Here is a 19,405-nt window from a genome sequence, read left to right on the forward strand (position 1 = left end):
TTTGTTTTGAATCCAGGTGCCCCAAACAACTTTCTGATTATCAATGATGTTTCTCAATACAGCATTTATCAGTTAGATTCAGGATGTACATTGTGTAGTTACATTAAAAATATTGGGGACTGCTTAAAACTGTTTCTATACCACACTAATAACTGTAAACAAATCTCATGGCTTTGAACATGGAATAGTGAGGGTTTTGGAAATAGACATACATTTTGTGTATGTGTGTGTGTGTTTAACATCTAACAGGCAACAACTCTGTGCGTTAATAGCTATGATCAAATAAACAATGTCTTGGAAGAAACTCGAGCCACCTATTACACTCCTAAGTGCTGAGTATGAATTAGCGCTGCTAATTCACACTGCTGCATACCATCGACTAAGGCATTTCCATGACTACTGAAATATACCAAATTGACAATTCTCTATTGATACAGGGTGTTGACTTCCTGCAATCACTGAATTTAGACCCAAAATACTTAATATATAAAATCTATCCACATTTCCCAAGCCATACTCATGATGAATGAACGGTTAAATTAGGTTTTTGGTTAAATTAGTTTTCTCTACCGGGATAACTGAGAGGTTAACTCTTGACCCCAGTGATATCTCCAAGATACAGTTACCATCATTGAGAACTCATCTCAAAAGCCATCTGACCTTTCTCTTTATAACATATCTTTCCAACTATAATAATTTCATGAAGTAATTGAATATTTACTGGGAAAGGGCACAATACTGGTTTTTGTTTTGTTTTTGTTTTACAAATCAGCTTATAGAAAAGTAAGTTACATTCAAAATCCGATAAAGACAAGGAACCTATTCGTTCTGTTCACTACTATATTCTTCAGAGCCTAGCACACTTCTTGTCAGGTATTTAATAAATACTGGATTAATGAATCAATCAAATAATCAATACACTATATCTTACAACTGAAAATAATAGACACAGATAACGTTTAGGCTGGTATAATTTGTATCTTATTCTTATAATTTAATATTGACCTTTATGTAATTTATCTGCTGCAAAGGAAACAGAAATTTTGGAAATTGTGAATAATTATTTTTAAGACGCATGTTCCGACAATCTAAAGACTGTTATTTGTTGCAAATATTTTGGTCTAAAACATTCTTCAAATAATTCTGAATAATTCATTGATATAATAGCAGTATGGAGATGAATGTATACAAAAGATGTTATAAGAGAATTGCTGTAACTGCTAATATATTGATAATTCATCAAAGATAAAGCCTTTCTTCTAATGAACATATAGTATGTAAATGATGATTTACAGCAACTTTTTAAAAGTAGCTACAAAGATAGGATTTCACTTCCTTATAATAATTTAACTAAAATGGTAAAAAGTCTAACTGCAGCCAGGATATAACACTTTTCACATGTTCTCCACTCTTCCATCACCTTGAATCCCACCCATGCACTGAGAAGATCCACATAGAAGTCTGTCTTGCATTTGGAGACTGGAAATTGGAATCTGCTTCAGTGAAAGGGTATACATAAAATGAAATTAGGTGTATAAAAGTTAAAAGTTAAATATAATCCTGATCTTTCATGAAGATTTAGAAATCAAAACCTGGAAAGACACATTCAGTTACTGTCCAAAAATTGAACAGGTCATTGTTAAATGACCCACTACCACACCTTCCTTTCTCACTAATGCAAATCTTGAAGTTGGACTATTGCAGATTAAAGAGGGCTATTGATTCATATAAAATCATCAGTATTTGTTGGTTTTTCTTGATAGCCCAATATTAAAGAACTTCCTTTTTTTTTTTTTTTTTGAGATGGAGTCTCCCTCTGTCACCCAGGCCGGAGTTCAGTGGCACTATCTCAGCTCATTGCCACCTCCACCTACAAGTTTCAAGCAATTCTCCTGTCTCAGCCTCCTGAGTAGCTGGACTATAGGCACAAACCACCACACCTAGCTAATTTTTGTATTTTTAGTACAAACAGGGTTTCACCATATTGGTCAGGCTGGTCTTGAACTCCTGACCTCAGGTGATCCACCCACCTCCGCCTCCCAAAATGCTGGGATTAAAGGCGTGAGCCACCATGCCCAGCCCAAAAGAACTTTGTAATTCACCACATGGTCTGTATTCAGAAGATGAGAGGATGTCAGCAAAAGAGAAGAGAGTTTAAGGCCATAAAGAAGAACAAAGCAGAGAAATGTATGTCCTATGTCTTGAATAAGTAGGAGGTGCTGAGCAGTTGCTGTCAATTAATGCTACCACTTCGTATGGGGACAAGTTGATTGAAATAAAGGCAGTAGACCAAACTGAACATTTGTCAATCATTGCAAATTAATTTGATCTGTCAAAATAGCCTCCAAATGGAATCATAAAATGTTACAATAAAAAAAAAAGAGAGAGACTTATAATCAGTAGAAGGGAGTTCATGATTTGATACAGGTAGCTATTATTTACGTGGCTGAAAACACTCTCTTTGAGCCTTGGCTTAATAATAACAATAATTTTGGAAAGAGAAAGAGGAAGAAACACAGCAGGAACTATTGTGTATTGCTGATGTGTAGTGCTTATGTATGAAGCATAGTGCCAAGTACTCTACAAATTTCATGTATTCCTTATTATTACTCTTTCATATAGAACCGTTACCCCTAATGAAAAATAAGGAACGTGAAACTTGTCAGGATTAAGTTAGTATTTGTCTGAAGTTACAATGGCATAATGAAGATTTGAACGTGTCTGCTTAGAGGTGATGCTCTTAATTGTAACCTAAAAATGGGCAGCAGGGGGAAGGTGTTATGGAGTAGGGAGGCAGGTACTCCAAAGACAACTACCTCACTTGCACACTTGATGAAATAATGTACATAAAATATAGGTATAAGCTACTTAACATTGAACTAGTAATTCCTCATTCTTAACCATTTTTGGTTTTAATCTGTCAAGAAACAGCTCAAATGGCGTTTTCTTTCTGAAACGTCACTTGTTTCATCCCTTCTATTTCCTGTACTTCTGCCTAGAATTTAGTTACTTCTGCCTTGTGTTATTAAGCCCTGAATCCCCAGTGCAAGAGTAGTGCCTGGTACATAGTTAGCACTCAGTAATTCAATGTTGAACTACATTCTTGTTATATTACTGTGATTATTATTCCTGCGGACATAAATCATATTTTAAATTTGTTACCATCAATACTAAAATATCTTGTTTTTCTTAAGATTTTGTATCTTCTCTACTTAAGTAAACTTTTGCAAACAAGAAGGTCTATTTATTTTGATTATTGCAAATAGTATTAGTGAACTCTTATCTATGTAAATGGTAGATTCAAGGAAATACAGCATAAGGTGAAGAAGGCAATTTGATGCTGTGATAACAGCTAAAACAACAGTCTCAATAACAGGTGAAACATGCATTAAAGGAAGATTTCTTACAAAATCTTACTTTGATAATGTTTTTCAGTTTTCTCATTACCCTAAATACTTTATTAGCTCCATCTCAGCAAAGCAGATTGATTTAGGTTACTCAATATGTGCTCTGCCAATTTTGTTTAACCCTAAAACAACTTTACCTTTCCTCTAATTTTGCTGAAATTCTGTGTAATACTCTATCTTTCATCGGCTAAGAGTATGATGCTGATTTATTTCCAGTGAAAACTTCACTTTCACTTTTTTTTTTTTTTTACCACTAATGGGCTCTTTTAATCCAATTATATACCTAAAAAATAAATAATGTTAATGAAACATTATTGGTACTTGTAGTGATAATCAGACAATCAGGCTTAACCTGTCTGTAAAGAGTTGTGAAGATAAATTTCAAATACATTTTTCATTTGGAAACAATCCATGTATCTCATTCTTTTTTTGCTGCCACAGTTGCTGTCAACATGGAAATATTTCTACGTAATTTACAAAGTGACCAGATCAAGGGCATTGTAAACTAACAGAATTCATGGAAAAGTTCAAACTATATTAAATTTGTCACCTCTTACTCTAAGTATGTTTAGGTATTTTATGGAGTCATTATAAAAATAAAGATTCTTTGGTCTGTGTAGACATAGCTAAAGTATGCCTGTTTCTTAAAATATGATAAATGCTAAAATAGTTATTTTTTTATTAGTAAATCCCAAGTATAGGCAAAAATTATTATTTCATTTCGTCTCTTTAAAGCACAAAAATTGTCACTTTTTTGTGATTAATTTTGAGAACTGAATTTACTCTTTACCCTTAAGTATATAAAACTTAGTTTAATACTATTGACATTATTAGTATTTAACATGCATTGTATAATGTTTTTTCGCATTTTTAGAAATTTTAGGTATTTATTTCTAAGCATACTATTGTATGTAACAATAATTTCTGAGAACTTTTTTCTAAAAATTGAGAAATAGAAGTAATGAGCAAGTAACTTCAATTTCCTTCTAACATCATATCTTCCAATTTACCAAAAATTTTACCCATAATCTGCCCTCACTCCATATATATTTTGTCTTATTTAAAGTCAACCCCTCAACCTGTATGCTCTCATGCTCTTGTCTAATACATGGTTCCTACAATGTTTCCCTTTTTTTCTTGTAAAATCATTTCCCCGCGCTCTATTGGATCATTCCCACTGGCATGCTGTTACATCATTCATATGTACGAAGTTTGCCCCTTGCCATTCTCCAATGCAACTGACAAATTCTCAGTTTTCCTTAAATGCTTTTAGAAGGAGTGGTCTATACTTGCTCTCTCCACTTCCTCTTTCATTCTCTCTAGAGCCACTCCAATCAGTGCTTTTTCCAATCATTCCACTGGAAACATTCTCACTGTGATCACACATGAACCTCAGGTTACCAAACCCAATGGTCAGTTTTCAGTCCTTCTCTTCCTTGACCTATTAACTGCATGTATTTGGGTTATCACGTGCTTCTTCTTGAATTCCTTTCTCACTTGGCTTCTTTGAAACCTATCTCTTGGTTCTACTCCAATCTCACTGGCTACTCTTTTTCAGTCTTTTTTGTTACTTCTTTGTAATGTTATCAATCTCTAGGATTTAGTGTGCTCTGGGGCCCGTGCTTAGATTGCTTCTCAAACTTTCAGTTTCTAAGAAATCTTTCTGTCTCGTACTTTAAATCTACATGCTAGGCACAGTGTCACACACCTGTAGTCCCAGCTACTTAAAAAGCTGATACAGAAGGATTGCTTGAGCCTAGGAGTTCAGGGCTATGATCATGCCTATGAATAGACACTACACTTGAGGCTGAGAAACGTAAAGAGACCTAGTCACTTAAAAAAAAAAAGAAAGAAGGAAAGAAAGAAACAACTAAAGAAAGAAAAAAGAAAAAATACTATCTACATAATAAAAAGGACTGCAATTTAAGTGCCTAGGCTATACCAATACCCTGAATTCTAGTTTCAAATGTGCAACTGCCTATTCAACAAAAGCATTTGGATGTCAAATAGACAATTCAAACTTAAAATGTCCCAAACAAGACAAAATTACATCCCTTTCAACATGCTGCTCCATCACTTTTTCCCTTCTCAATGTGTGACCCCTATTTCCTTCCAGTTGCTTGGGTTAAAGCCTGGAAGTCTCCCTGATTCATCTCTTTCTCACTTCCCACCTCCACTCCATCAGAAAATCTTACCAGTTTTCACTTAAAAATATATTATAATCGGACTACTCACTACCTTCAGAATTACCTACCCATTTTGGTATACTCTTGTTGTTCACCTCAACTATTTTAATAACCTTCTAACCAGTCTACCTATTGCAACCTTTGCCCTGCTATACATTTGCCCAGAAGCTTCAGTGATCCCTTTAAAGCAAGATGCCGGATCATGTTACTCCTCTGGTTAAAACCCTCTTGAGGTTGTTACATCTCCTTCAGAGTAAAACCATATCCTTACCATGGAATATAAGGACCTATGTGATCCACCCCTTCCCCATCCCTCTCTCTCTCTTTCTCTTTTCCCTACCAATTTATCCTCCTACGCATTTCCACAGCCATGCTAACATCTGTGCTCTTTTCCATACACACAAAAGCATTTTTTGCCTCAAGGCATACATTTGCTCTTGCTGTTTCCTCTTCCTAGAAAAATTCAATTTGACTTCTGTTCAAATGTCACCTCACTGGCGAGGCCTTTCTCGACTATCTTATGTCAAATAATAGCAGCCCTTTATCACTTTCTAGCCTCAGTGCCCTGCTTCATTGTCTTCTACTCAAGACTACCACTATGTTTATTGACTATCTCTTTCCACTATAATGTAAGGTCTTGAAAGTAGGAACATTATCTCTACTACTCCTGGAATATAGCAGGTGCTCAAATACTTTTGTTTAATGAATGAATATTGTATCTTGAAATTTGGATGATAAAATAATTTTCTAAATAGAAACTTGAACCTCAGTTTATATTCTTTTTAGAAATCATATTCAAGGAAAGTAAGGATTAGAGGGAGAGGGGTTTAATTTTCCTTTTACTCAGTCATAATAAATGGAACAAACTATTTTTGAGGCTAATATTTCAGGCTACATGATATATTTTCTTGTGTTTTTTGCTTTGATGTTAAAAATAGTCATGGGAAGAGAGAAGTTTTAAAAAGTCAAAATGATTCTTATATTCTTACGTGTTATGATTGAAGCCCAGTCAAAAGAGCAGTGTGAGGAAAGTAAAAGATTCTCAAAGCTCTACAAAAGCTTTAAAACTCAACCGGTCACATGAACGAGAGAGAGAGAGAACATAAATGAGTGAAATAGTCCAATTAAAAAAACACCAGGATCTAGTGGGAATATGTCAAACTAGAGGCTTCACACTCAGTCTAAAGAAAGTATTCCATTTTTAAAAATAGTCTGTAAGTAAAAATAAATATCTGCTTATACATATGTCTCAAAAGGCTGTCAGTTTGTATCCCTATTGCAGGAAGAAAAATATCAGAAGAAATTACAGATGTCACAGAGCTACAATATTTCTTACTCAGTACATGAGAACTCATTCATTTGAAAATCAAGAGTGAATCTTTAAAAGGTTGAATGTAGATGGTTAGCTCCAGAAATCCAAATTCAGATGAGAATAGAATACTACTCTATGGCTAAATGAAAAGAACAACTTAAAATAATATTTATGCTTACCATTTGGGGAAATAAAGAGAAATGAGACCATAATTATTTCTACAATAATTCTGAAAATATCATTATTACTAATGTTTCTATTCTTTGACTTATTCTGTGTCCATTTGGGAAAAAACATTTTAATAATTTTTCTTAAACTAGTTCATATGCATAGATAACCAGCAGCATCTGACTTTTCCAGACTTAAAGACCGCTGCTCTGACCTTGATCTGTCCTCTTCTCTTATAAATCACAGAGACGTGGGCAGAGGAAAATGTGATTTTGGAATACCCAAAGACACACAAGATATTCCAGCACAGTAGAAGCAAGAATTCACTGAGATCTCTTACATGTATTTATGTAAAGCTTTCTAGCTCTGTTGATACACAGAGGCTCCAATCATAACTGCATCCATGTGTGCAGTGCATTTTCAGTGCCAATACACTAATAAGCTACAATACAATAAGCTAATATTTAATGTTCAACTTCACTTTAATATGCCAACAGAGCATTTCACATGCTATAAATAACTGGAAATCCTTAGACCTGATTTGCAACACTCAGCCTATCCCATAATAAACTGGTATATCAGGGAGATAACATCATAAAGGTAAATCTTCCCATAAGAAATGAAATATGAATACAAAACTACTCTAAACCAAAACTTATTTCAATTGAAGTTAGAGCTGAGAATTTATTGTTTCCTTTCAAAATATCAGCATAACATATCCATCTTAAATAGAAACTTCCTTTGTTGTGTTTACATACCAAATAAATGTTGTTCTTGTGCCAGATAATCCTGCAGCATGAAGGGCTTGCATAACTTTCTGGAGAGTTTGCCATAGCCTATTGTTCTCTAGAAGCTTCTCCAAATGAAGCATTTATCAGTTCACACATCTAAAGCAATGAAGTACATAATGTAAATTATGCACAAGAGCATGCCGTTGGCAACCTCTGTTGCACATGTGCACCCACACATACACACATACATTCACTCATACAATAAATGGATAGCAAAGAAAAGTTTCAAATTAATTGATGTCCAGTAAAAACAGTCAATGTCAGGAGGAATATGATACCCTTGACTTATCTTTCAACTCTTAAGATTTATATCTAGTAGGAAGTGTAGGTGATTCTCATTCACCTACTGGCCAGATATTTTTGTGGATCGACCTAGTATACTAGATAATTACATTCATTTTACCTTACTGTTCTATGCTTGTACTTTCCAAAGATTAGAGCGCTGGCTTTCAAAAAGAGAATTAACATATCCTTTTTTATTTTGTCTCTCTAAAAGACACAGGAATAAAATTATGTTTATGGTCAAAGACCAAGAAATAAAGTGTGGAAATATCCTATACCAATGATGAAGAGCTACAAAATGAAAGAGTGGGTTGGTGACGGAGAGACACAACAATATTTAGTCTTGTTTAATACATAAACCATGGAAAGACAGCCATCCTGTATTCATAAGGCTGCAGAAGACCAAAAGCTTTGCTTAGTTTAGCAGTACCTCAAGGGCAGTTAGAGGGAGACACTATTTCAAACTCATGTAGTAAGAGGCCTCATGTGATCTCTTGGAAGCATCATCCGAGGCACCACACGTTAAAGCTGCTGCTGGTGATTGGTCCCCAGGCCCCCTAACTCTGGACTTATTTCACTCTCAATGATAAGTTAGCCATGAGAATGCAGTTGACACGGACTTGCTGATGAATTATTTCAGTGTTCTTTCAGCTTTATTTATTAGTTGGTATTTGTGAACATTTTTTACATTTTAACTTTCTTTGAAGATATATTTTATTTTCCTGACAGCATACATTCTGAATTGGGTGCTGAACTTACTAATATCTTTCTCTCTCTTGCTCTTTCTCTAGGGTTTGGGGGAAATCTAATATTTGTGCTTGGCTAGAGACTGCCATTTTAGAAACAAAGACACATTTATTTTCCAACAGGAAGGTAGAGGTAGCAGCTACACAAATAGAAAATAAGATTCAACAAAAGGAAGGAGGAGTAAAACTACTCATCACAGAGGTTAGTACAGATGCTATGAATGAGCATCAGATGTATTTCAAATGATCCCCACAGTTGGCAAGAGAGGAATCAAAATAACAGCACGGCTTTTGTTTCTAACAAAAGGAATTAATACCATCCTTCAGGGACACAAGATGTTGCCTCACCTTTAGAGTGTGTATCTCTCTGGGCAGACAGGGAAGAACTGAATGCAGACCATGACTCAGGTGGAAATCCCAGGTCCCGAGAGAAGGAATAAGGAATGGATGTGGCATGATCTTAAGACAATAAAAAGGAAAAGCAGATCAAACCTGTAAATACATTGTGTGTCTTTTATTCATGCTTTCCCAGGAAAGAATCTTTCAAACTGTTTGCAGAGTTGGATAATTACAACAGTGTGAGCTGGACAGACTGTACTGGAACCCAGGCTGAACCTATCAACCATCTTATTTTCTTCACTCCAATCTCCCAAACACTAGAGAATCTAGAAACTGAAAGTCAGTGCTTAGATCATTCCAGATGTTGAGATTATGTGAAAGTTTTAAAATATCTCAAAATTTAAAGACTGAAAATGATCTCATAAAATAAATAATGGTAGAATTTAAAGATCAACATTATATCGTGAAAGTAGTTTACGCAAATCTTTTCTGCTAGAAAAAAAAAAACTACTAGTATATTTGCAAGTAGTAATCCACACCAAGAAAAAGAGAATCAATTATTTTGAAGTATAAATGTTGCAAGCATTGGGAGAGGATAGAGAAGGGGACGAATCTCTTCATAGAACATTGCACACTCTTGATAATGGTTAGCAGATATTCCAAAGCTAAGAGTGCTGATTTCCATTAGAAAAAGTAGAAAAATTAATCACTGAACCTCAACGTGTTGAACTGGGAAACAAAGATCAAGGATTTCAAGTAGCAGTGGGTCCAAATACATCATATGGAATGATTGCAGACTAGTGCAGTAGGGATACATACAGTATGGAGCTGAAATAATAAGGTAATTTTTATTTCTCTAAAGACAGTTTGGGAATATAAGACAAAAGAGAAATCAATAAGAGTTATAAAAATAAATTAGAAATTATGCTACTGTAAATAAGTTACAAAATTAGGTTAGGTGTGTTCTGAAATTTTTCCTCCTTTTTTATCTACTTTCTATAGTGAGAAAGCATAGACGAAAACAAATACTGGTTATGAGAACATCTCGTAGAAGAGCCTAGAGTGTGCAAGGAACTGTTTTTTTTCCTAGGAGAATGTTTTCTTTTTGAGAATAAATTAGGAAACTAAACGAATGAACAAACAAACAAAAACAAACCATGAATTAAACCAAATGCAGTTTAAAAATTATTTTAAAATGGGTGTACATTTCAAGGATATCTCCAGAAACACAGTGCCATTATTCTAAGCATTAGGGCAGAGGTCGGATTTTGGTAGTGTTTAATGATTTTGTGGCCAAGCGCTCTGAAATTCTAAATTTTACTCTGCCAGTCACCCCTGCTGCCCACAGAGTTTCCTTGGCATACACATGAAAAGAACCAATAAATGGCAAATAAGAGCCAAAGCTAAGACCCTTGTTTAAACTCTCCTTCAGTACAAAATGTGGTAAGGCAGGATGACAGCATCTATACGGTGAGTCTCATGACTAATCAAGTCTCTAATCTTCTTTTGAAACTAAATTTTGGTCTTTTCTATACCACAGTGTTCAGCACACTCAGGGAAGTGAAGAGAAAGACATAGAGAAGAAGAGAAAAAAATAAAACAGAGGAAGACGGAAAGACATAAAGAAAAACACCTCTTGGATGCCACTTACACTCCTGGATTCCTGGAAGAGAAGCAGTCAAATAAATATTACAAAGTATGGGATCATTCCTTTAAAAACACACTGACCTGGTCACCTACAGACTAGCTCTAGCCTCATCATGCTTCTTCCTCTGACTAAACAATTGAATATCCCCTTTTCTTTGGGAAGAATAAGGAGTAGATGAGGAGAGAGCCAAGTAGAGCGATAGATGCTCATGTAGAACTTTGTCCATTTTTCTCAGTTATGTAGTTATCCTTCTTAAAATAAACACAGAATTAACAAGTGTGCAGAATCAACAAATTGCCCAACTGCATGCTCCCCCAGAATTATCCTAGAGACCCGGCAACATGACAATTTGACTCAATTCATACTCCCCACAACTTGTAGGCATCAATTGGAGAAAGTGTTTGACAGTGCATTCTTGCATGCGTGCTCTTAAGCACACGTGTACACGTTTGTATAAGTATTTTGTTGCAATAGAGGAGAATTTAAGTGGTTTGTTTGTTTCCATGAATACATGTGAAGGTCTTATAAAATCTAATATCTTGTGGTCATTTTATTTACAAAAGGGCCTTGCCTAATATGGGACCGAAGGGTTCAGAGGTTGTAAAATGACCTGCTAGTGACATAGGAGGCCTGACATCTCACTGATCTCTTCAACAAATATCTCTCCAACCTGTTGTAGGCATTAAGCATACAAGGGTGAGGAGAACAAGGCAGAGGTCACTTCTGAGATTTTAGTGGTGGGAGTATGGAAAATAAACAACTAATAAACAAGTTTAAATCATATGTTTTGTGAAAATAAACCAAACAGTAGATAAGAGAGTGACTGGTTAAGAAACTTTATATAAGCAAACGATGGGATATCTCACCAAGGAGGTGATGTTGGAGGCAACCTTGCAAATAACTAGGAACAACTATGCCGCTAGAACACCTTGGAGAAGAACACTCCAGGCCCAGCCCTGGAGAGAGTGCTTGCTCATTCAAATAAGTCCTGCGTGTGGTTTGGACAGAAGAAAAATAAACAGGTTTAGACTATATTTCTGAGGCAGGGCTATCATGATTGCATAAAATATATGAAAACAGCTCACTCTGGCTTTGAAATAACTTTGTGACATTTATGTCATAATGCCATTTGCAAGTATCCACTGCTAAAATTAATGAGATATAGAAAACCAAAAAAGTAAACATGTATAGTATAGAATTAAAAATTTAGATTACTATGGGAATGGTATCTGTGGTTTAAAAACAGTTGTTATGTAAGCCACCAAGAAATCTTTATTTACTGACATAAACCTGAATTAGACCAAAATGAAAAATTCCAATATATGCATTTCCACTAGCTAGTCAAATAATTATAAAAAGTGAAGTACCGCATGTATAATTTAATGTTTCATATTATATGAATATAATCTCTATGATTAAATATGTTGTCATTATATGTGTGTGTGTGTGTGTGTGTTTGTGTATATATATATATATATATATATATATATATATATGCCATCTGGTGGATAAGGTGGGTGGGAAGTTTTAAGAGCTGCATAAGAGAATTATTTGCTGGTCAGTTTTTCCCCTTTAAAAAGGATTCATACAATCAAAACAACTCCTCTCTCCAATACGTTTTGCAGATAAAGACCCAGATAGTCCCTTATTGTCTAGTAAATGGGTCAAGTATATTAGGAAGAAAATGTTTCATTTTAGTTGCTTCTAGAATGGACCAATTTGTGAACAAATAAATCATGTGAGATTAGGGAGAGATAGCAAACTTGAAGTGATTTTTTTCTGGGATTTATTTTGCTTAATTGGGCGTGAAAGTTCATGTTTATCCAGAATTTTGGACACATTTTTCTTCCGAATGATTTCTTCTGTGCCAACTAAATAGCACTATTTACCTTTAGACACATATGCTTTGTCTAGTGTGATTTAACAAGGTAGTAAAAAGTGTAGATTTTATTTGCTTAAACAAGCCATGTCTTACTTGCCTTCAAGCCTGATCCCTCCGTACAGATTGTTCTCTTTGCTTCCTCCTTCCTCTTTTTTCGGTCTAACCCAGTTTAACCTCTATGCCTCACTTATTGAGTACTTCCTCTAGAAGGAGTTTTATAACCTCACATACTGAATGAAACGCCTTGTTTATCTACTCTACAGTGTCTTTTTACCCTTAAAATTGTACCTATCACACATTAGTTTTTGTAATTACTTAACCATCTGTATCCTCATCTAGTCTATAATTTCTATGTGAATACAAACTCCATCTTTCTGTCCATTTCTGTATTCCCAGCAAGAACCAAAATGCTCAGCATGTAGCAGGTGCCCAAATATTTGATAAATAAATCTGTGATTCAATAAAGCAATGAACGAAAGCATCTAGTTCTCTCAGTTCTTTTGTATTACTATTATTTGGGGGGGTGAGATTCTTTTTCTACATAATTTACTACACTTTGTTATTTTAACACTATCAAGTCTCCCTAAGAATATCAACCAAACAGGTCTGATACTGCTTGTTAACATGTGCTCCATCTAGGCTTAGGTGATTACACTGATTTGACAGCTGATACATTCATTATACAAGAGCAAAGTGGCCATGAGTTGGTCCTAACCAATGACAAAACGCAACTCTTTTTCTTCTATTTCCAATATTACTTTAATGTTTAGCAGTGTAAACAAAGTTTTGTTAACTATTAAATTTATGATAATTTTAACAGTTTTTCGTCTATAAGATGTGATGCTAAAGATATAAAGCCAAGTTAAGTAATAATGCTATATTGTGTTACGATGTTCTAAATATTTGACCTAACCTCAATTATTTGTTTCAATTTTAATAAATACTTAATGTGAGCTTGTTATGTACTAGTTATTGAGCAATATTCTAAAGATTTAAAAATAGCAAACAACATAGATGTGGCTCTGGCTTTGTGAATATTATAATTTAGGGTACTTTATGGAGAAAGGTATGTGTATAAATGTGGTGTCAAGAGGAGACATTAGTGGCAAGTGGGAAATGATGGAGTATTCTCTGATAATCTATTTTATTTCTACTAACATGTCATCAAATTATCTTTTCCCTTCAAAACTTTCTTTTAATTGTATCATAAATAAACAAGCTAAAATGCCTGTCAAAGACAATAAGCTGCCTTAGTCAATACTTCAGGTCAGACCAAGTTCTGTTTAGGTAGGAGCTACATTTTGAAACAGCTTTGGAAAGGTTGACTTCATTAACATTCAGAGCTCACAAATCTATAATCAATTTATCTATTGTTACTCATAGTGTATTAGAAAAGACTTGGGTAGGCCGGGCGCGGTGGCTCACGTCTGTAATCCCAGCGCTTTAGGAGGCCGAGGCGGGCGGATCACAAGGTCAGGAGATTGAGACCATCCTGACTAACACGGTGAAACCCCGCCTCCACCAAAAAATACAAAAAAATTAGCTGGGCATGGTGGCGGGCGCCTGTAGTCCCAGCTACTCGGGAGGCTGAGGCAGGAGAATGGCGTGAACCCGAGAGGCGGAGCTTGCAGTGAGCCAAGATTGTGCCACTGCACTCCAGCCTGGTCGACAGAGCAAGACTCCGCCTCAAAAAAAAAAAGAAAAGAAAAGAAAAAAAAAACAGAAAAGACTTGGGTAAAATATTTGTACTCAAACCATTTGTACCATCTTTTAGTATGATTCTGCCCACAAGTTATCCTGAAAATTGTAATTCAACCTGAGGTTGACAAGCATCCTAATTATGAAGTAGTAAAGAAAGTAATAGAAACCCTCACACCTAGGTTTTGTTAGGCTCCAAACTGACTAGCATATCTCCCCTATCCCACAATAGGATTTGTACAACCTATCAAAAATTTCTCTCTCTTTACCCTAAGCACAAAGGATAGATGAACTACGCTCCAATTCAGTACACTTTATCATCAAGAACGTTTGCAAGATCCTTCTTTTGTTTTTATTTTTCTTCTTTACTAACCTCTCATCTTGGTTATATGATTCAGAGATGTCCTCAAAGAATATCTAAATAAAACATTTAATATGATTTTATGTGTACATTTTGCTAATTTACATAAGACTGCGTTTATAGATCTCATAGCTTTCAATTTTTTCACCTGTAAAAGATCTAACCATGTTGCTGAAATGTTTGCTAATAACTACTACATAATATTCTGCACATCCTCTCTATGTACATCCTCCATATGTCATGTATTTGTTGTTTGCATTGTGCTCCTCACTGTCACAAACTGCACTGGGATCAATATCCTTGTGCATGTCATGTCTCATCATTGACTTGCGCATTAGTTTGTCCAGGAGTGCAATGTTCTGGCGAAGGGTACATGCATATTGAAGTTACTAAGAGCTTCCAGATTGCTTTCTGGAATCACTGTGCAAATTTACACTCCTACCAGCAGCACGTTCCAGTTATTTCTCCACTTTTGTGTTAACATTTGATATTATCTAATTAGTAATATTGGGTGTATAAAAAAGTATCTCATGGTCACATCAGGTTGGAATTAAATTAACAAAGAATGAACAAAACCTTTAAAGAGAACATTTTCAAGATTTAATACAGGATATTAAAATGAAGGATGGGCAAAGAAGCTCATGCCTATGATCCCAACACTTTGGGAAGTCAAGGCAGGAGGATCACTGGAGCCCAGGAATTTGAGATCCCCTTGGGCTACATGGCAAGACCCCATCTCTACAAAAAATACAAAAATTAGACTGGCATGGGGGCAGGTGCCTGTAGTCCCAGCTACTTGGGAGGCTGAGGTGGGAGAATCACCTGAGCCCGGGAGGGCAAGGTTGCAGCGAGCCATGATTGTGCCACTGCACTCCGGCCTGAGTGACAGAATAAGACCCTATCTCAAAAGAAAAAAAAATTAAAATGATCCGAAGAATGGGGAGATATACCATATCCATATATAGGATAAATTAAATTAACATTGTAAATATATCAAATGTTAATAACTTTATTATCATATTTTATATTAATTTGATATTAAGTAGTTCTTGAATGTACTAATTATATAATTTAAATGCAAAAATTCATCCAGATTTGTCTGGGAAATAAAAAATGTGTCCTAAAATTAATATGGAGGAGTTAAGGTTTTTTTTTTTTATTGTACTTTAAGTTTTAGGGTACATGTGCACAATGTGCAGGTTTGTTACATATGTATCCATGTGCCATGTTGGTGTGCTGCACCCATTAACTCGTCATTTAGCATTAGGTATATCTCCTAATGCCATCCCTCCCCCCGCCCACCACCCCACAACAGTCCCCGGAGTGTGATGTTCCCCTTCCTGTGTCCATGTGTTCTCATTATTCAATTCCCACCTATGAGTGAGAACATGCAGTGTTTGGTTTTTTGTCCTTGTGATGGTTTACTGAGAATGATGATTTCCAGTTTCATCCATGTCCCTACAAAGGACATGAACTCATCATTTTGTATGGCTGCATAGTATTCCATGGTGTATATGTGCCACATTTTCTTAATCCAGTCTATCGTTGTTGGACATTTGGGTTGGTTCCAAGTCTTGTTTTAAAAAATAATCTTGGTTTCAGAAAGAGCAAAAGAAGGGATGAGTCATGGCATTCAGATAAAAATAAGATGTTATTGGCTAATAGTCCTATAATCATAGGAGATAAGAATATATGACCAAGGCAATCTTGTAAAACAAAGAAGAAAAATAACTGATTGTAATGCATGGTGTTGAGAAAACTCTTTAGTTATATGTAGAACAATAGAACTGAGTCTCATTTTGTATTATTTGCAAAAGCACACTTCAGGAGGATTGATAGCCTGAATGAGAAAGGAAAACAAATAAAAGAAAATATTTGACAACATCTGTGAGACTAGCGCTGGAGAAAGGGATTCTTTTTTTTTTTTTTTTGAGACGGAGTCTCGCTCTGTCGCCCAGGCTGGAGTGCAGTGGCGCAATCTCGGCTCACTGCAAGCTCCGCCTCCCGGGTTCACGCCATTCTCCTGCCTCAGCCTCTCTGAGTAGCTGGGACTACAGGCGCCCACCACCACGCCCGGCTAATTTTTTTTGTATTTTTAGTAGAGACGGGGTTTCACCGTGGTCTCGATCTCCTGACCTCGTAATCTGCCCGCCTCGGCCTCCCAAAGTGCTGGGATTACAAGCGTGAGCCACCGCGCCCGGCCAAGAAAGGGATTCTTAATCTAAATCATATGTTAAAAATTTTAATGGATGTGATTATATTAAAATCAATGATTTCTGTTAAAAATAAAGGTACAATGTTAATGTAGACAACAGAATAAAAAAGATATATACACATCTAAAACTAAAAAACGTTTAATATCAATGAAAATTAGATGTCATCATATGAAATTGTAAATTTTTTACAGACAAGAATAGAAAACACATATGGTTTGACCTAATACAAGGAAATCTTTCATAGCATAAGTAAAGCAGGAAAACAATAGGGAAATGATAAAAAGAAGGAAGTAGGGCAGAAAAGAAAACCTCAACTAAGTAGCAAATATAAACCAGTATTTAAGATCATTAAATTCACTAGTACTGAGAAGAAAATACAAACAATAGCATACTAGCATACAAATTTCAACATATAAATCAATCAATCATTTAATCATGCATTAACCTTAAAACTGTGAATAAGAAAATAATCTTCTACACGGATATACAGGAATTGTAAGCAGACACTCAACAGTCAATACTTTTTCATTAAAGGTACATAACCGGCATGTGTACATATGTTTTCAAGTCACAACAATGGTGACAGTAAATTGTGAGTACAGGGTGAGTACCATGGAGAAAGTAATTATTGATCAGAAGAAGGAAGCAAGGAGCTCAAGTCCTAGCTCTTCCCCTTGCAGGACTTGAACAAAGTTACTAAATCTGCTAGTCTAAATGTCACTGGCCTCCTCTATAAATCTACAACAATTATATATATACCTCACAGTGTTGTTGTGAGAATTAAATGATAGAATATAAAAAAAGAGCTCCACCAAAAGTCTGGTATATAATGTAGGCTTTGTAAACGTTACCTGTAGTAGTGGGTTTGCTTTCTTTGGGCAGGCATATTTTGTGTTAAAATTTCCAATATTTTTATTTCTAATTGCAGTGGTTTTTAGATTATATTATACATTTGATATACTATGTTCTAGAGGAAAATTCTAGTCAGAATAGGTTAGCAATATATCCATATAAAATGCACACATCATTTGTCTTAAACTAGATGTGTACCTAAGTTTACCATAAGTATCATTGCCAAAGATACTTTCAAAATTTTTTTTTTTTTTTTTTTTTTTTGAGACGGAGTCTCCCTCTCTCACCCAGGCTGGAGTGCAGTGGCACGATCTCGGCTTACTGCAAGCTCCGCCTCCTGGGTTCATACCATTCTCCTGCCTCAGCCTCTCCGAGTAGCTGGGACTACAGGCGCCCGCCACCACGCCCAGCTAATTTTCTGTATTTTTTTTAGTAGAGACGGGGTTTCATCATGGTCTCGATCTCCTGACCTCGTGATCCGCCCGCCTCGGCCTCCTAAAGTGCTGGGATTACAAGTGTGAGCCACTGCGCCCGGCCTCAAATTTTTTATTTGATTTTCAAATAAATTTTATTTCAAATTATTTATCATAAAAGTCCTTTGTATGCTCCTGGAGGCTAAAAGGGGGACATGGCAGGAGCAAAATGTCACCCAATAAATGTAAATCAATATTCCTGGAACTCTGAATTTAAAATCTGACAGAAAGCAAGCTTCAAGTGTTGGATATGAAGAAAGGAAGTGAGGTAGTCAGGATAAAGGAAGAAAGAAGAAATGCATGTAACCTATAAACAGAAAGGCAAATAGCTTAAAGCACTGGTTATCTTCATAATCTTACATAAATTAGTTCATCTGTTTCCAAGATATTCTGCTATCCCAAGAACAAAAACAGGACACCATTAATAATTGTGATTCTGGATCAGACACGCATACACTATCTCATTTGGTCCTCACAACACAGTATGTAATAAAGTATATATTTTTCATCCCTACTAATAGATAAGGTGAAGCACAGAGTATGAAATGCCTAAAAAGTGATGTTCCGTGGATTGAGCCCAATAGGTGTGACTCCAGTCTGTGATGCAGTTTCCCTGCCTCTCCAGAAAAAGACAGAACTTAAAGGGGAAGCAGGTCAGCCTTCAGTGTTCATTCTTGAGGCTACTAAGATGTTGATTCACAAAGGACTATTGTTCCATTCATAAGAACATTTCTAAACAACTTCCTAGAGCTGCTATCTTGGATACATTGAGGGGAATGCATTTCTCACCAAAGGAGACATAAAACTAATAAGAGTAGAAACAAAATCAGTGACCCATATAATGATTACTCCCAGTGCAGACAACTTTTGGTAATTATATCTGTTTAAGGAAAAATCTTGTTTTGCTAGTAAAAATATTCTACTATTAAATTATCTAAAATATATGCAGAATGCTGAGGTTTTAAGTGAACTTTTTGAAATATAATTTGAGACATTAATTTTAATTAGTTGGTTACATATTTTTAATAGTTCACGCTGGTTAAT

This window comes from Nomascus leucogenys, chromosome 9 (genome assembly GCF_006542625.1).
Source record: "Nomascus leucogenys isolate Asia chromosome 9, Asia_NLE_v1, whole genome shotgun sequence".
NCBI classification, from domain to species: Eukaryota; Metazoa; Chordata; class Mammalia; order Primates; family Hylobatidae; genus Nomascus; species Nomascus leucogenys.